We start from the raw sequence: 16,887 nt of genomic DNA on the forward strand, positions 1-16,887 counted from the left end.
TGTGCTACTGGTCATTTCAACAAATCTAAACAAAATCTATTGTTTTTCCTTTTATTTTGCAATGTGGAAGTAATGCCAAAAGCTGCACACAGGCTATCCAGTTCCAGTATGGGATGCAATAACAATAGGTCAGGAATGTGGAGCTCAATGCATTACTCCTGAGCTTGTACTAATATATATATAATTTAATATAGTATGCCCTACTGGGCATTAGTACTTGGCCCCTAACAGAATCAACAATCATTACAGATTAAAACAGATTGGAATCAGATCAGTCCTCAGAGTCACAGCCCCAGTCCTGCAGTTGGAAGCTTTGCACAATTTTCATCTAGTTACAGCCTCGGTCTTAATAAAACTATTAGTGACAGGCAGCACAGTGCTATGTGTCAGAAATGCCCCACTCCCCTTGTCATCCCATGGCTTCTCTGGTTTTATATATATATTAATTAGATATTTTAGCAAATTTACTTAATCTGCTTTCAGGCAGTCACTAAGGCTTTTGGGGGAGAGAATTATACACTCACATTTGGCAGGTGTCACGGTTCTCACCATGGCAGACAGATGGCCAGACGTGGTCGGTCCTGGAGTTCCCAACAGGGGACTTGAACCAGGGAACTTTGCAGTCCTGGTCCTGCTTCCTACCTCTGAGCCACAGCAGCTTTATACCGTGACATTCTGGTCCTGTTCATCCTGGCATGTCTACTAACCTGGGGACTGTTCCTTGACTATGGCTGTGCTCCACCTGACCCTGATCAGACATCATCAGGGTATTTAAACTCAGCCTTGCCCTGTGCTCAGGATCAAATCTTTGATCCTGTTGTGTGTTTCGTACCAGTGTTCCTGTCGTCTGATTTGCTGCTTGTTATTGACCCCTGCTTCTGACTACGTTTACTCTGACCTCTGGCATCCCTTGACTTCAGCTACTCCTCGTTGTTCCTGTTCTCTGGCATCCTTTGACCTCGGCTATTCCCTGACGATCCTGCTGCTTAAGTCCTTGCCTGTCCTGCTACTTGGTACTTCATCCTGCACAGACCCACAGGCCAGGTGAATTCTTACCGGACCACCTTGGCTTGTGGCTATCTGCAAGGGTGAGCAACATATCTGCGTTACAGACTCCCAACTCAGGTAAGACCCTGACAGCAGGGACCAGGAACTCCTGCTGCTGTGCTCTCTCTGTTATTTCCAAGGTGGCTTCCTCCTTCTCTCTCCTGGGCACTGTAACCCACCCCCTGGTGCTATCAGTCAATCATGACCTCTGAATAGAGACGCTAATAGCATGCCTCCAACTCATGGGCAGCTGACTCTGCCGCCTGAATGGCAAATCAATGGAAATTCCTACAATTACTTCTTAAAGGAGATGAGGCATGTGCAAAACCTGCTGAAATAGGGCAGATTCACTATAGTATTAACAGTCAGGAATTCAAAGGGGATTTAACATTTTCAGTCGGCCATGTTTTCAGTTTAGTTATTTTAGCTTAAAATTAGAAATTTACTATGAATTCATGACAATTCACACTTGTAAGGACATGAAGGGGGTGCTGCCCTGCGACAGCACTGTCCCTTTAAATGTGGAACCACAATATAAATACAATAGAGCAGGCAGAGTACACGTGATAGTCCTTAGGCAACAGTAAAGGCCTTAGGCAGGATAGTGCAGCCACCACAGAATATAAGTGGGGCACAGATCCTAAGCCACCAAGCACTAAATAAACACCAAGGAGCAAAGCCCGAAGCAGGTCACACAAAAATAAGGCAGCAAGGTCAGAATCACTGGAAATGGAGTTTAGGCAGGAACACTGCAGGCGAACACTGGAACAGGAGGCACAGGACACAGGACTAGGCAGAGACAAGAACACAGGACCATAAGGACATCGGAACACAGGATCAGGATACACAGGATACAAGACACAGGAGCAAGGAGTCAGAATCACGGGAACCAGGAAACAGCAGGTACAAGGTACAGGGTACAGGATGAAGGATAAAGATCTGTGTAACGGATCGCCTGGCACCCCGACTGGGTACCTCCGTTAATGGATGCTCCTAGCGCTTCCTGAGGACTCCAAGCACTCTGGCAGACACCACAATCACCGAATCCGAGAAACCTTTAAATTCTCCCAAGCATATGAATGCTGTAGACCATTGAATAGGAACCATACGAATAGGCTTGTACTCCTAGCAGTCAACTGGAACAGCATGCAATAAATCCTTCCCCCAATAATGAGACGACACTTCACTTTGAGGGTAAAACAGGAACTCTGGACTGGCTCATCCAGCCTGACTTTTATTTCCAACTCACACATACAGGCCACACCCAGGGGGAGGCATAAAAGAACCAATGACATAGATGTTACCTCCTACACATCCCCTCCCCTTAGTGTGACACATAATCCCATTATTCATACAGGTTAAATATATAGTTTTTACACAATATTTATAACTTCAAAACCATACATCACAGTCACACAAAATTACATATCCACAATCAATCCATTCAGGGGAACAACATATTAAAAAATGGCATGGATCAGATCAGGGGTTCAAAAGTTACTAAAAGTATCTTTTAAAACCCCTAGCTTTCCAGGGCCTTCTATGTGCTGGAGAAGTAATCCAATTATCTCCCAGCACAGAGACAGACTCCATTAAGCACATGGGGACACAAAGACAGTAAAACACTTTAAAATACATAAATTCACCTTTTACACATAACACACAAACATTTCACCTATCCCCAGATAGCTGGGATCTGCGCGCACAAAACTACCGAATAGCGCGCAGATCCTACTCACACAGTACAATTGCCATGGAGCTAAAGTCTTTCCCATAGTCTTTCATTATGAATAGGCTCCATGGTATAGCTATCTGGGGTATCACATTCCCATCAAGTCTGGTCCATAGTCCAAAGGCAAGAGGCGGGCAATCGGCCCCCTCCAAGGACACGTGGCGAGGTCGGTTTCGCCACAATCCCAAAAAGTCCCAATATGTCCATCGATGATTTTAAAAGGGCCAGTTGCAGCAATATAAAGTACAATATGCCCCAAATAACCCAGGGGCCATAGTCAGCAGGTAGGAGGCTAGCAAACAGGCTTCTCCAGGGCCCAGTGGCGAGGTTGGTTTCGCCACATTTCTCCCCTTTTCCAAACAGACTAACAGGGTACCTGACCTCTTGCCGGTCAGTGCCCTTGTTAGTCCAGCAGCCTACCCACAAGACAGAAACAGCAGTACAGCCCACCCGCAATAAATGGTTACTACACCTGGGTAAGGGAGAATCTTGTCCATGTCCAGGTGCCTTACCACGGCTGTGTGGGGGACTGGTAGGCTGCCTTGGTGGGTTGCTGAGGGGGCAGAGACCAGCGGTACTCTGTCCTGGTGCCAGCACTACCACGGGAGTAGTCTGGTTGGAGCCTGGTTGCTGGAGACCGACTGTCTCCTCTTTAGCTGCACAGCTCTGCTGCTGGAGACCGACTGTCTCCCCTTTGGATACATAGCTCCGCTGTTGGAGGGGGAGACCGACTGTCTCCCCTTTGGCTAAGCAGCCTTGTTGCTGGGGGACAGGACTGACTGTCCTTACCCCCTGTGCTGTAGGTGCAGAGACCACAGTCCCATCTGCACAGTTGTGGGGCTTACAGTCTCCCCCTAGTACATTAAGCTGCTGCTGGAGAGAGGTGGTAACCAGCTCCTCTCCCATTAGAACACTCTGCCGCTGGGGAGAGGTGGTAACAATCTCCTCTCCCATGCATACTTTCAGTCTTTGTGGAGGGAGACCGACTGTCTCTCCTTCCAATGCAGTGTCCTGCTGCTGGGGAAAGGAGACTGGGCTCTCTATTCCCTGCTGGACACTCTGCCGCTGGGGAAAGGAGACTGGGCTCCCAATTCCCAACAAATCACACTGCCGCTGGGGAGGGAGGACGGCCCCTTCAGCTCCCTTTAACTTGGGCGCAGAGACCACGGTCCCATCTGCGCTGGTGTGGGGCTTACTGTCTCCCCTTGGTGCGCTAAGCTGCCGCTGGGGAGAGGGGGTAACAAACTCCTCTCCCTTACACACTTTCAGCCGCTGGGGAGCAGGGCTGACCCTCTGTACTCCCTGTAGGCAGGGCGCAGAGACCACGGTCCCATCTGCGCTGGTGAGGGGCTTACTGTCTCCCCTTGGTGAGCTGCGCTGCCGCTGGGGAGAGGGAATAACAAACTCCTCTCCCTTACACACCTTCAGCCGCTGGGGAGAGGGGATAACAGGCTCCTCTCCCTGCACCGTAGACTGCCGCTGGGGAGCAAGAACGGCACCTTCAGCTCCCTGTAACGCACACTGCCGCTGGGGATCTGGGCCGACTGCCCAGCATCCCTGTAGGGCCGGTAGAGAGACCGCAGTACCATCTCCACCTGCCATCTGTGGGTCTTCCCAGGACCAATCCGTGAGGCCCTTCAACATTTGTGAGTAAGGGCCACCTGCTTCCCCACCTGGCAACTCTGGCTGCTGCTGGGGATCTGGGCCGGCTGCCCAGCATCCCGGTGGGCCCGGTGGGCCCGGTGGAGAGACCTTGGTCCCATCTCTACCTGCCTGTTGTGGTTCCTCACAGGACCAGTCTATGAGGACCCCCACTTTGGGTTCCTCCCGCCGCCTCAGGGAAAGACGGCTAACCTCCTCGGATGCAGCCTCTACTCGGCTGCTGTAACGCTCCTGCTGCTGAGCATACTTCCTCTCTTTTGCCAACCGGAATTCTCGGTCCAGCCTTGTGTTTCGCTCGGCCATGACCTGGTTCCAGATCACCCGGCGTGTCTCCATGGGTATATCATCCCCATACTCGGCCACTCGCTGCCTCACCTCGGCCAGCCAATCATCTCCAGAGCCAGAACCTTCCATACTTGTCTGCTCCCAGGGGCGCTGCACGACTGCTAGCGTTGCCCTCAATTTGTAAATCCAACCAGTGTCTCTGAGCTGCTTTACCTCACACTAGGACGCCATCCCACCGCTTGCCACCAATGACCATAAGGACATCGGAACACAGGATCAGGATACACAGGATACAAGACACAGGAGCAAGGAGTCAGAATCACGGGAACCAGGAAACAGCAAGTACAAGGTACAGGGTACAGGATGAAGGATAAAGATCTGTGTAACGGATCGCCTGGCACCCCGACTGGGTACCTCCGTTAATGGATGCTCCTAGCGCTTCCTGAGGACTCCAAGCACTCTGGCAGACACCACAATCACCGAATCCGAGAAACCTTTAAATTCTCCCAAGCATATGAATGCTGTAGACCATTGAATAGGAACCATACGAATAGGCTTGTACTCCTAGCAGTCAACTGGAACAGCATGCAATAAATCCTTCCCCCAATAATGAGACGACACTTCACTTTGAGGGTAAAACAGGAACTCTGGACTGGCTCATCCAGCCTGGCTTTTATTTCCAACTCACACATACAGGCAACACCCAGGGGGAGGCATAAAAGAACCAATGACATAGATGTCGAGCAGCTGAAAAACGGTGGAGAAAACATTACAATACCGACCTTAAATTGGAATATTTAAAATCTTTAAAATTATATAAATCTAGTATTAAAAATATGAAAAAAACAATATTTCACAGATAAGATTACAAAAGCGAAAAACTCAGCGGCAGAGCTTTTTCGCACAACAAACCTCTTAGCAAATCCTAACTGTTCGCTTCCTCAAGAAGAAACATCTCAAAAGTTTTGTGAATCCCTTTCTCACTTTTTTAAACAAAAAATTGATCTAATTAGGAGCAACATAGTGGTGGAACCTGATGTAGAAACTTTTACACCCTATGATGGCTCGATGTTCTCGAATTTTAAACCCGTCAGTACATCTGAGATTTTGATCATCCTCAAGTCTCTCAGGGCATCGTCCTCATCACTGGACCCTTGCACTGCTCAGCTGGTGAAGGATGCCGCTGATGCTTTGGCCCCCTATATTGCAGACATTGTTAGTATGTCATTTGCCACCGGAGTTGTTCCTGGCATTCTGAAGCAGGCTGTGGTTATCCCTCTGCTGAAGACACCAACTGTGCCACGCTCCGAGTTGAGCAACAATCGACCTATTTCCACCCTGCCTTTTTTGGCCAAGATCATCGAGAGAGCGGCGGTATGGCAAATTCAGCCTCACCTGGAATCTAATCACATTCTGGATGACTTCCAATCGGGATTTCGACCTGGTAGAGGGACAGAAACTGCCCTGGTTAAAGTCCACGACGATCTCCTGTGGGCCTTGGACAGAGGGGAGGAAATTGCCCTGGTACTCCTGGATTTATCGGCGGCCTTCGATACCATCGATCATGATAGATTGACAGAGAGGCTACTTACTGTGGCTGGTGTGGATGACAGGGCGCTGGCTTGGGTGACCTCGTTTCTCCACGACAGGGTTCAAAGGGTAAAATTGGGGACATTTTACTCCTCTAACATCTCCCTGACGTGTGGAGTCCCCCAGGGTTCGGCTTTATCTCCAATCCTGTTTAACATCTATATGAGGCCACTGACCCATATCATCCGCCGCCACATGCTTCCCTATCATATCTATGCCGACGATACCCAGTTGTACTTTCGCCTGGCCAAGAAAAAGGAGGATCAAATCAATCTTTCTTCCTGCCTACAGGATATTCAGTCGTGGATGGGAGCCAATTATCTAAAACTTAATGGCTCCAAAACTGAATGCATCATCTTCAGTAACCAGGAGGTGAATAGTATCTTTCCCTCATGGCCGGACTCGTTTTTTCCATCTCCGAGTCCTGCCACCAAGGTCAGAGATCTGGGAGTCATTTTCGACTCCAGGTTGACACTGAAGCCCCAGATTAATCAGGTGGTAAGCTCTTGCCACTACCACCTGAAGCTTCTGAGGTCTATTTTTAGATTCATTACCCCCTCCGATCAAATCTCGGTGGTCAACGCCATCATCGGTAGCCGATTGGACTACTGCAATGTTCTGTACCTTGGACTGCCTCAGAACATCATACACAAGCTACAGTTGATACAGAACGCAGCTGCAAGGCTACTTACGGGTGTGGCCCGCAATGACCATATCACCCCATCATTAAGAGCCTTGCACTGGCTGCCCGTTCGTGAACGGGTTCTGTTTAAAAATGGTTGTTTGGTATATAAGGCAATCCATGGTATGGGACCAGACTATCTGAAGGATAAATTCACACGCTATGCTCCCAGTCGATCCTTGAGATCGGCTGATTTAGCCTTATTGAAGATTCCAAATTTTAAAAAGAAAAAGTGCGGAGGGAGAACGAGTGATGTTCAGGGAGCACAATTTTGGAACTCCCTGCCTCTGACATTAAGACTTGAGAATGATCTACTGAAGTTCCGCCGGAGCTTAAAAACAGTTTTATTTGCTCAGGCGTATGGGATGGCATGAAATGTTTAAATTTTTAACTTGGTTCAAATGCATGTGATTATAATGCTGTTGTTTGCTGGATATTGTCTTGTCTGTTTTTTGCTGGTATGCGCATCGAGACCCTATGGGTAATAAGACTGCGTTTTCTTAAGAATTTTTAATAAATAAATAAATAAATAAATGTTACCTCCTACACATCCCCTCCCCTTAGTGTGATCCTTGAGATCGGCTGATTTAGCCTTATTGAAGATTCCAAATTTTAAAAAGAAAAAGTGCGGAGGGAGAACGAGTGATGTTCAGGGAGCACAATTTTGGAACTCCCTGCCTCTGACATTAAGACTTGAGAATGATCTACTGAAGTTCCGCCGGAGCTTAAAAACAGTTTTATTTGCTCAGGCGTATGGGATGGCATGAAATGTTTAAATTTTTAACTTGGTTCAAATGCATGTGATTATAATGCTGTTGTTTGCTGGATATTGTCTTGTCTGTTTTTTGCTGGTATGCGCATCGAGACCCTATGGGTAATAAGACTGCGTTTTCTTAAGAATTTTTAATAAATAAATAAATAAATAAATGTTACCTCCTACACATCCCCTCCCCTTAGTGTGACACATAATCCCATTATTCATACAGGTTAAATATATAGTTTTTACACAATATTTATAACTTCAAAACCATACATCACAGTCACACAAAATTACATATCCACAATCAATCCATTCAGGGGAACAACATATTAAAAAATGGCATGGATCAGACCAGGGGTTCAAAAGTTACTAAAAGTATCTTTTAAAACCCCTAGCTTTCCAGGGCCTTCTCTGTGCTGGAGAAGTAATCCAATTATCTCCCAGCACAGAGACAGACTCCATTAAGCACATGGGGACACAAAGACAGTAAAACACTTTAAAATACATAAATTCACCTTTTACACATAACACACAGACATTTCACCTATCCCCAGATAGCTGGGATCTGCGCGCACAAAACTACCGAATAGCGCGCAGATCCTACTCACACAGTACAATTGCCATGGAGCTAAAGTCTTTCCCATAGTCTTTCATTATGAATAGGCTCCATGGTATAGCTATCTGGGGTATCACATTCCCATCAAGTCTGGTCCATAGTCCAAAGGCAAGAGGCGGGCAATCGGCCCCCTCCAAGGACACGTGGCGAGGTCGGTTTCGCCACAATCCCAAAAAGTCCCAATATGTCCATCGATGATTTTAAAAGGGCCAGTTGCAGCAATATAAAGTACAATATGCCCCAAATAACCCAGGGGCCATAGTCAGCAGGTAGGAGGCTAGCAAACAGGCTTCTCCAGGGCCCAGTGGCGAGGTTGGTTTCGCCACAATCTGACAGGGAGTGAGGGGAGAAACCAGAATATATAGGTGCTAAACAAGGGCCAGGTGTAGTGCTTAACGAAAAGAAATGAGAAACAGTGCCAAACAGAAACAGTGGTGGATATGCATACTGCACGAGGGCAAATCAGCTAAGGAGTGTCGTGACAACACTTTGGTAAATGATTGCAAACATAAAAACAAGTCCATTAAAGGGGACAATCCAGACCCCTAGAGCACCTTGATGAAGTGTTTTATGTGTGAATAGTGTCCCCTCTACTTTTTTTTTACCCACCTCCTCCGATGTTGATAATGGGGGGGAACCTAATACGGCACACGCATTAGTCCTTCCCAAAGAAAAGCATTGAATCAATACTTTCCATCCTTCCCTATAGGTGATTGAAGACGGTGGATGTCCTCATGCAAAGTGTGAGGACGTCAAGGGTCATTTCACGTAGTTAAACTCACAACTTCAATGATCTAAAGTGGTCTGGGTGCCTATAGTGTCCCTTTAAGGATTATTCAATTAAGAATTTAAAGTAAATGGCAAACTTTAGCACAAAGTAGTGAAATTATAAAAATTCAGCAAGTCTATTCTGTTTTCAAATTCAGGATTTTTAAATATTATACTCCCTTTGAATTCCCGACAGTTCTCAATTGAGTGATAACACTGTATGAGTTCTAATCTGTTTTATTTTTCTTTTATTTATAGCATTTTTGTTTCCCAAACCTCAGATTTATGTATTGGAAGCATAATTTGTAACCCAAGCTTTCACCTCCAGTTATTCTAGTGTGAAATCACCTGATTCTTACTTCTTAGAAGTTAAAAGGGATACTCTAAGAACCATAACTACTACAGTGCACTGTAGTGGTTACGGTAAGATGAGTCACAATCTGTGGAAGGTTGATCTGCATTCTGCATTAGTAAACCAACTTTGGATAGTATTTAATGGTTGAGGAGTGTCAGCTGATGGTCTCAGCAAGCTAATCATGTCTACAGCTGGGGGCTGTTTCGAAGGAGCAATGAGGAAGAGACAGGAGAAACACTTCCAAGGGGAAGTGAGGACATGGGGAAAGAAAAACACCCAAACTGCCAATTCTCCAGTTTAACTTTTAGTAAATTTCCCCTAACTTTATATTTAAAATATGAATAAAGAATATCTTAACATTATACACATAAAAATGGTGCGAGCAAGCAATAATTATTAATATTTATGGTATTAATGTATTTAATAGAGGAGTGTAATGGGGGGCGGGGCCTGACCGGGGAGCTGAACAGACACACTATCTGTGAGCTCCTGAGCCTGGATCCGATTTTCGACAAAAAACAGAGAAAAACTGCTTGATTCCTGAACCCCAACATACCTCACCTTGTAATACAAACGATGGGGAACGGGAGGACACCTTGCATACCCAGATCGCCTGCTGGGTCACCGGACCAGAGACCTGGGGCCTACACAACGCAGAGCAGGGGAGAGGCGGCCGCTCTCCCAGCTCACCAAAGCAAGCAGCACCCAAAGTATTGGGCTCCCCCTCCCCCTTAGGACCGGTGGGGATTATCCCGGTCCCAATAAGCGAAACCTCACCTCCACAGCCACTGGTCTCCCGGCGCAGCTCCTCCACTTTAAGCGGAGTCCATTACAAGATGGCGGAGGGGCCTAATCCACATGGCGGAGACTTCTGCTCAGCGGTGGAGTGTATACTCACGCGGATCGAAAAGAGCTTCCAACGCTTCTGGGCAACACTAGAAAAGCTAATTCCCCGCAAACAGCCTTCACGAAGAGGGAGAAGGACAGAGACAGGCGGGAGCAGAAACTACTACAACAAAGCGACACTCGCCCCCCCCCCCAGCTCAAGCCACCCACCTAAAAGCCCTCAGCAACAGAAAGCTGCACTGGCGGGACATAGCACTAAACAACGGCGGAGGATTGGTAGGCGAACACCTCAACACAAATCTAGCACAGGCCCAACCCGGGCACCTGCAGCCACAGGGACGACCTCCCAGGGCAAGGGGAGTACCTCATCTGGACTGCACTGGGAGGCACATAAACACGGAGGAGCAACACTCGCCAACAGAACCCACAGGCATGTACCCGCTACCCCCAGACTAGGTGTCGGTTGACCCTCCAGAGACTGACCCGTTATGCCCCTCATGGTCCGTGCCTAGACACACAAACTTGGAACTCTCTATATGTCTCTTACTATGCAATACTTACCCAATGCTTGTATGCTAACGCGCCTTACCGCTTTCGACATGCTACATCAGCTAGTACTATATCTAACAGTATATGCTCACTTTCACTCACCCACCTTGAGCAACCCATAGCCAGCGCACTATATAAGTATCCCCAAAACCGTTAACAAATGTACACTTAAGCATGTTTAATGTTTGTCTTGCATTGAGGCAGAGGCATTAATGACTTACTTATCATTATTATTAGATTAAAACCGAGAAGGCATTTGTTTAAAGCCTTAAGAAGCACCTATGTTAATTAACATGAGCAGCGAGTTAGCATTGAACAGGGCAAGCTTTATTATTTCTTTTGAGCTACGTTAGTCGCAGGACAGTACTTTGTTATTATAGCTTTGTATCCTTACGTTATTGATCAGACCTGTCTACTGTTTTTTGCCTTAGTTTGCATATGACTGATTACATTATAATCTACATAGTGCATATTATTTGCGCTTGCTTCTAAAACTACATACCACACAAAGCATATCACTTACGCCTGTTTCTAAAATGCTTCGTTAAACTACACACTGCATAATACTAAAAATGGGGCACAGCTGCTCCACTGTGCAATCAACTACTGTTATTCTACAAAACAAGTTAACACATCATACCTGTACTAGCATAGAGGACCTAGCAGTATCAAGCAACCAGCATCATTATTTTGTTATATTTTATTTAATCTCACTCTGATGACATATCTGCTCAGTTAAGCTTGTAAAACAAAAATTTGTGCGAATTAACATGCCACTGTCTGACTACTGTGAAAGCTTGAGATACGCTGTTGTGGCGTCTGTCAAAATTCTGTAACCACCTGCACAACAAAAATAAAGAATTGGAAAAAAAAATAAAAAAAAATAGAGGAGTGTAATAAATAAATTAAGCAATCCCTTTTTTCTCCCTGAGGTGTACAATGGATCTCTAGAACAAGGATACATTCAGTGCAAGAAATTAACATTCACATTACTGGACACAATTTGCAATTTGGATTTTGAGTTGTGCAGCAGATGTCACAGTTTGAAGCCTGATATGTCCTGCGTGGAATGCGCCATTTCTTTTCTTCACAATATAATATTTAGATTCGGGTGATAATTTTGTAGACTCCTCAGACGTCCTATTGATTCCTCGTTAAAGTCATTTGTGTCCAGTCTAGACCGGAAAAATGTTATGGGAGTTAATCTGGTAAATGTGGCAAAAACAAAACAAAAACGTAATATATATTCTACATACATTATTATTATTACAAAATACAGACCCCAGTTGCATCTCTTTAAGTCAAAGAAATGTCTATATATGCAGTTTATTTGAGAATTAAGAATAAGAGGACAGAGCAAGTACAGAATACTTCATATACAATAAAGGCAATGTGTTTATAAATCCCAGAGATGTTGAAAGGGGTATGAAGAAAGGAGTGATTGGCAGGATTCATTTTATAATTTTTTTACAATATATATTTGTGACCATCTGACACATTCAATTTTGAAAGGATCACTCCAAGCACTAAGAAACAATGCAAAATTCTGTGCTCTCTTTGCTACAAACAGATGTGACCAGATGTTGCCATATACGGCTAATCAAGTTGTGGGGCTTATTATGCCTGTATGTGAATTGTTGATAAAACTCCTTATCCACTCTCTCATCATTTTCACCAGGCTTCATAAATGTAATTCATCTTGGCTTGGCCTTTTACAAAATTCCACTATTAAACTTCAGCAAACTCAACATCTTGCTGCCTGTATACTCCTCAACATATCTGGATCCTTCTTTAAAAACTTGATTGTGTCGTGGAATGTTTCATAGACAAGTTTGCGACTTTCAAATGTCTTCTCCTCATGTACAAATCCTCTCTCCTAGCCTTTCCTGTCCCTACCTTTCCGCACTCATCTTCTGTTAAACCATCCGCATCCGCAAAGCCATGCCTTATCCAACCACCACACCGTACTCCTTCAAGATTTCTTTCAGAATTCCCCCTTAGCCAATATGTTAACCCCTTAAGGACGCATGACGGAACTTTTCCGTCATTGCAGCACTCCCCTTAAGGACGCTGGACGGAAAATTTCCGTCATAAATGAAAATTAACCCCTGATTGCCACAATCGCGGCAATCGTGGGGTTAATCTTCCTGTAATGTGTCTCCCTATCGGAGGCACACTAACACAGGCAGTTTCACTTTCACAGCCCATGTGATCGCTCTGACCGGGAGTCAGAGTGATCACACATGCTGCAGTGAAACCCGATCTGTTTCCCTGCAGCTCCGTGTGAGCTGTGAACAGCAGAGAGACAGATCGGTGCTGATCTGTCTCTGACTGTAAAAACAAAAGTGTTTGTAGCAAAATCCCACCCCCCCCCTCACCTCTTTCAAATAAAATTTAACCCCTTCCCTGCCCTTTGATCACTGCCTGCAGTGATCAAAATACAGATCACAGTATTTCACTGTGATCTGATTTTTTTCTATTAACCCCTGAGGGTTAACTTTTATTTTTTTTAATCCTCAGGGGTTAAATGTATTTAATTAATTCTTTTAAATATTTTAAAATATTTATTTATTTAGCTAAGGTGGGTAGAAGTTAGTGGGGAAATTTGGGGATTTACGGTTAGGCTAGTTAGGGTTTAAAAGTAAAAAAAACAATAAAAAGTTAAAAAAAACTTTTGAAAAGTTTAAACAAAGTTTTAAAATAGTAAAATAAGTTGTTAAATGCTGAATAAAACTTTTAAAAAGTTAAAAAAATGTTTAAAAAAGGGGGAAAATGCGTATTACCGCTACACTTGGTACAGGCTAGCGAAAAAATGATACCACGGTAAGGTTTCAAATATGCCTTTTGAAACACCCTGGGGTGTCTTCTTTAGGAAATGGTATGCCTTTATGGGGTAGCTGGAATAATTAACCTACAAACACACCTCCAAAGTGGGGTATGGACACAGCGTAAAAATGTAAAGTTTGAAAAAACTTAAATGGCTGTGTCTCAAATGTGCCCCTTCAATGTCCGCATATACCTGGCAAAGGTACATATGGGGGTATTGCTGTGCTCAGATGACACAGCTGAGCAAGATAGGAAGTATTATATAGCTGTAGCACACATAAGGTTTGCAAAGTACACAGTACAAACTCATTGTGTGTGTAAAAAAGGCAGTAAACAATGCTTATTACCACTACACTTGGTACAAGCTAGCGGAAAAATGATTTCACGCTAAGGTTCAAAATACATCTTTTGAAATACCCTAGGGTCTCTTCTTTAAGAAATGGTATGCCTTGATGGGGTAGCTGGAATAATTAACCTACAAACAAACCTCCAAAGTGGGGTATGGACACAGCGTAAAAATGTAAAGTTTGAAAAAACTTAAATGGCTGTGTCTCAAATGTGCCCCTTCAATGTCCGCATATACCTGGCAAAGGTACATATGGGGGTATTGCTGTGCTCAGATGACACAGCTGAGCAAGATAGGAAGTATTATATAGCTGTAGCACACATAAGGTTTGCAAAGTACACAGTACAAACTCACGGTGTGTGTCAAAAAAGCAGAAAAACTGCTTATTACCACTACACTTGGTACAAGCTAGCAGAAAAATGATCCCCCACTAAGGTTCAAAATATGCCTTTTGAAATACCCTGGGATGTCTTCTTTCAGAAATAGTATGCTTTTATGGGATAGTTGGAATATATAGCCTGCTAAAAAACTTCAAAGTGGGGTAACAACACAGCGTAAAAATTCAAAGTTTGACAAAACCTGCAATGGCTGTGTCTGAAATGTGCCCCTTCAACGTCCCCATATAACTGGCAAAGGTACATACGGGGGTATTGCTGTACTCAGACAACATAGCTGAGCAACATATAAAATATTATAAAGCCGTAGCACACATAAGGTTTGCAAAATATACAGTACAAACTCACTGTGTGTCAAAAAGGCAGAAAAAAATGCTTTTTACCACTGCACTTGATACAAGCTAACGGAAAAATGATCCCACTTAAGGTTCAAAATTTGCCATTTGTAATACCTTTGGGCGTCTTCTTTAAGAAATAGTATGCCTTTTTGGGGTAATTGGAAAAAGCAGCCTGCTAACATATTTAAAAATAGAATACGGACCCATGTAAATTCACACTTAAAAACCTGAACTTATCTCTTTCACAGCACTGTAACTTCACAAAATAGTGTCTGGGTCATATATTGGGCATATTGTTTTACTCAGAAGAGGTAACTGAGCATACTTAGGGGGAATTTATGACAGTGGCACTTATCAAATGTAAGAAATACCCAGCGAAAATGCAACATGTATGTAAAAAAAATTAATTAAAATTTGAAATAAATTGGTGAAAACATGGTGGCAAGTTAAGGTATAATATATGCCTAATAACATACCCTTGGGTGTCTGCTTTCTCAAATGGAAGGCCTTTATGGGGTTATTTGAACAGTCAAATGGCTATAATGCCACAAATTCAGACATATGACCATCTATGAAAACTCCAACTATAGAAACTGAAATAGCATGGTCTCCTATATGGCACTGTAGCTTCACAGAATAGGGGCAAAGGTATACAATGGGGGTATCGTTGTACTCAGCAGATGTAGCTGAACACAATATGGGGTTCTGTACAGGGATAGCACACACTAGATTTACGAAATACACATTACAAAAACCTTGTTATATGTGAATATCCAAAATAGAGAAAAAACACAATTTTACTCCAATATTTAGCAGAGATTGGCGGTGAAATGGCTATGCAAAAAGTGTCAAACTAACCTTAGGTAAATAGCCTGTGATGTCTACTTTATATAAATATATATTTTTGTGTGGCAATTTTGTTTCCTGTAATGGGTATTAAACTTCCAAGACAAACATACCAACTTCTAAAATTGTTTCACATTGAAATTTTATTTTAGACCTTGTAGTTTGTGACCTGTAACTTTCAAAATAAACTGAAATCCTACACATATTATGTACTTTGTAAATCAAGACACATAAATTAATTGATTTTGAATTACTTTTCCTAAGCTGTACATATTATGCACACATTATTATTGCAAAAACGTGGGGGAAAAAAGCGTTTTTTTTTTTGTTTTTTCCACATTATTTTGAATTTGTTTTGTAATAAATGAGAATTTATACATGTATAGGTCACATCAAATTAAAGCCCTTTTTGTTGTCTAAAAAACTGTATATAATATGTGTTGGTACAATAAATGAGAGAGATGCAAATTGCAGTTGAACACAAACAGCAAAAAATGCAAAAATTGCTTGTGTCCTTAAGGGTATGTCCAGCTTCTGAAGCTGTGTCCTTAAGGGGTTAATACAACGTTTTCTCACTTTAGCAATGTAAATGTTTATATGGAGTGCTGCAACACATGTAACACAGTACTATGCAGATAAATACTTCACAATATCAGTTCACAATAGCAACATGGTAACATTCTATTATTCCGGCTATCCAATGGTTTTAAACCTCTTTATTACCAAACACTTTTTGATTAAAAAAATATTAGAATAACACGTATTTAAAGATGGCTCTACTGCCATCTAGGGGCTCGTTTTCTGTACTACAGTTTTATATTTAATGTACATCCGCAATAAATTGAAGCTTGAAGTTTGTTATACCCTTTACTTTGGTAATGGGGGTAGCTACCTGTTGAGGTGACATCAAATTTACAGGTATTTATATAGTTTGTTTGTTAATGTTCATTATGCATGACTAAGGCCAAATAGGCTAACACATTGTATTATATTTTGTTTGTATCCTGTGTGCAACAATAAACCTTGCTATGTAGCACCTGCACTAAGCAGCATAGGATTCATAGCTAGCACAGGCACATATCATAACACTGCAAGTTGTAGGTAAAGATTGCTTTGCAGACAAAAGTAAAAATAAAAATTATGAAAATGTACACTTTTTTTTTTTTTCAGTTATTCGTTTATCCTTTTGTAACAATATTTGGGAATTGAAAAACTTTAGACAAAAAAAGGTGTTCTTTATCTTG

The 16,887-nt window shown here is 43.4% G+C and overlaps 1 pseudogene; it reads right to left on the reverse strand.

Moving 5' to 3' along the window:
- Positions 1-11,940: 11,940 nt before the first annotated feature.
- The window catches only part of LOC134583073 (NACHT, LRR and PYD domains-containing protein 12-like), a 63,546-nt pseudogene continuing 58,599 nt past the window's right edge, over positions 11,941-16,887 (reverse strand).

This window comes from Pelobates fuscus, chromosome 13 (assembly GCF_036172605.1).
Source record: "Pelobates fuscus isolate aPelFus1 chromosome 13, aPelFus1.pri, whole genome shotgun sequence".
Classification (NCBI taxonomy): Eukaryota; Metazoa; Chordata; class Amphibia; order Anura; family Pelobatidae; genus Pelobates; species Pelobates fuscus.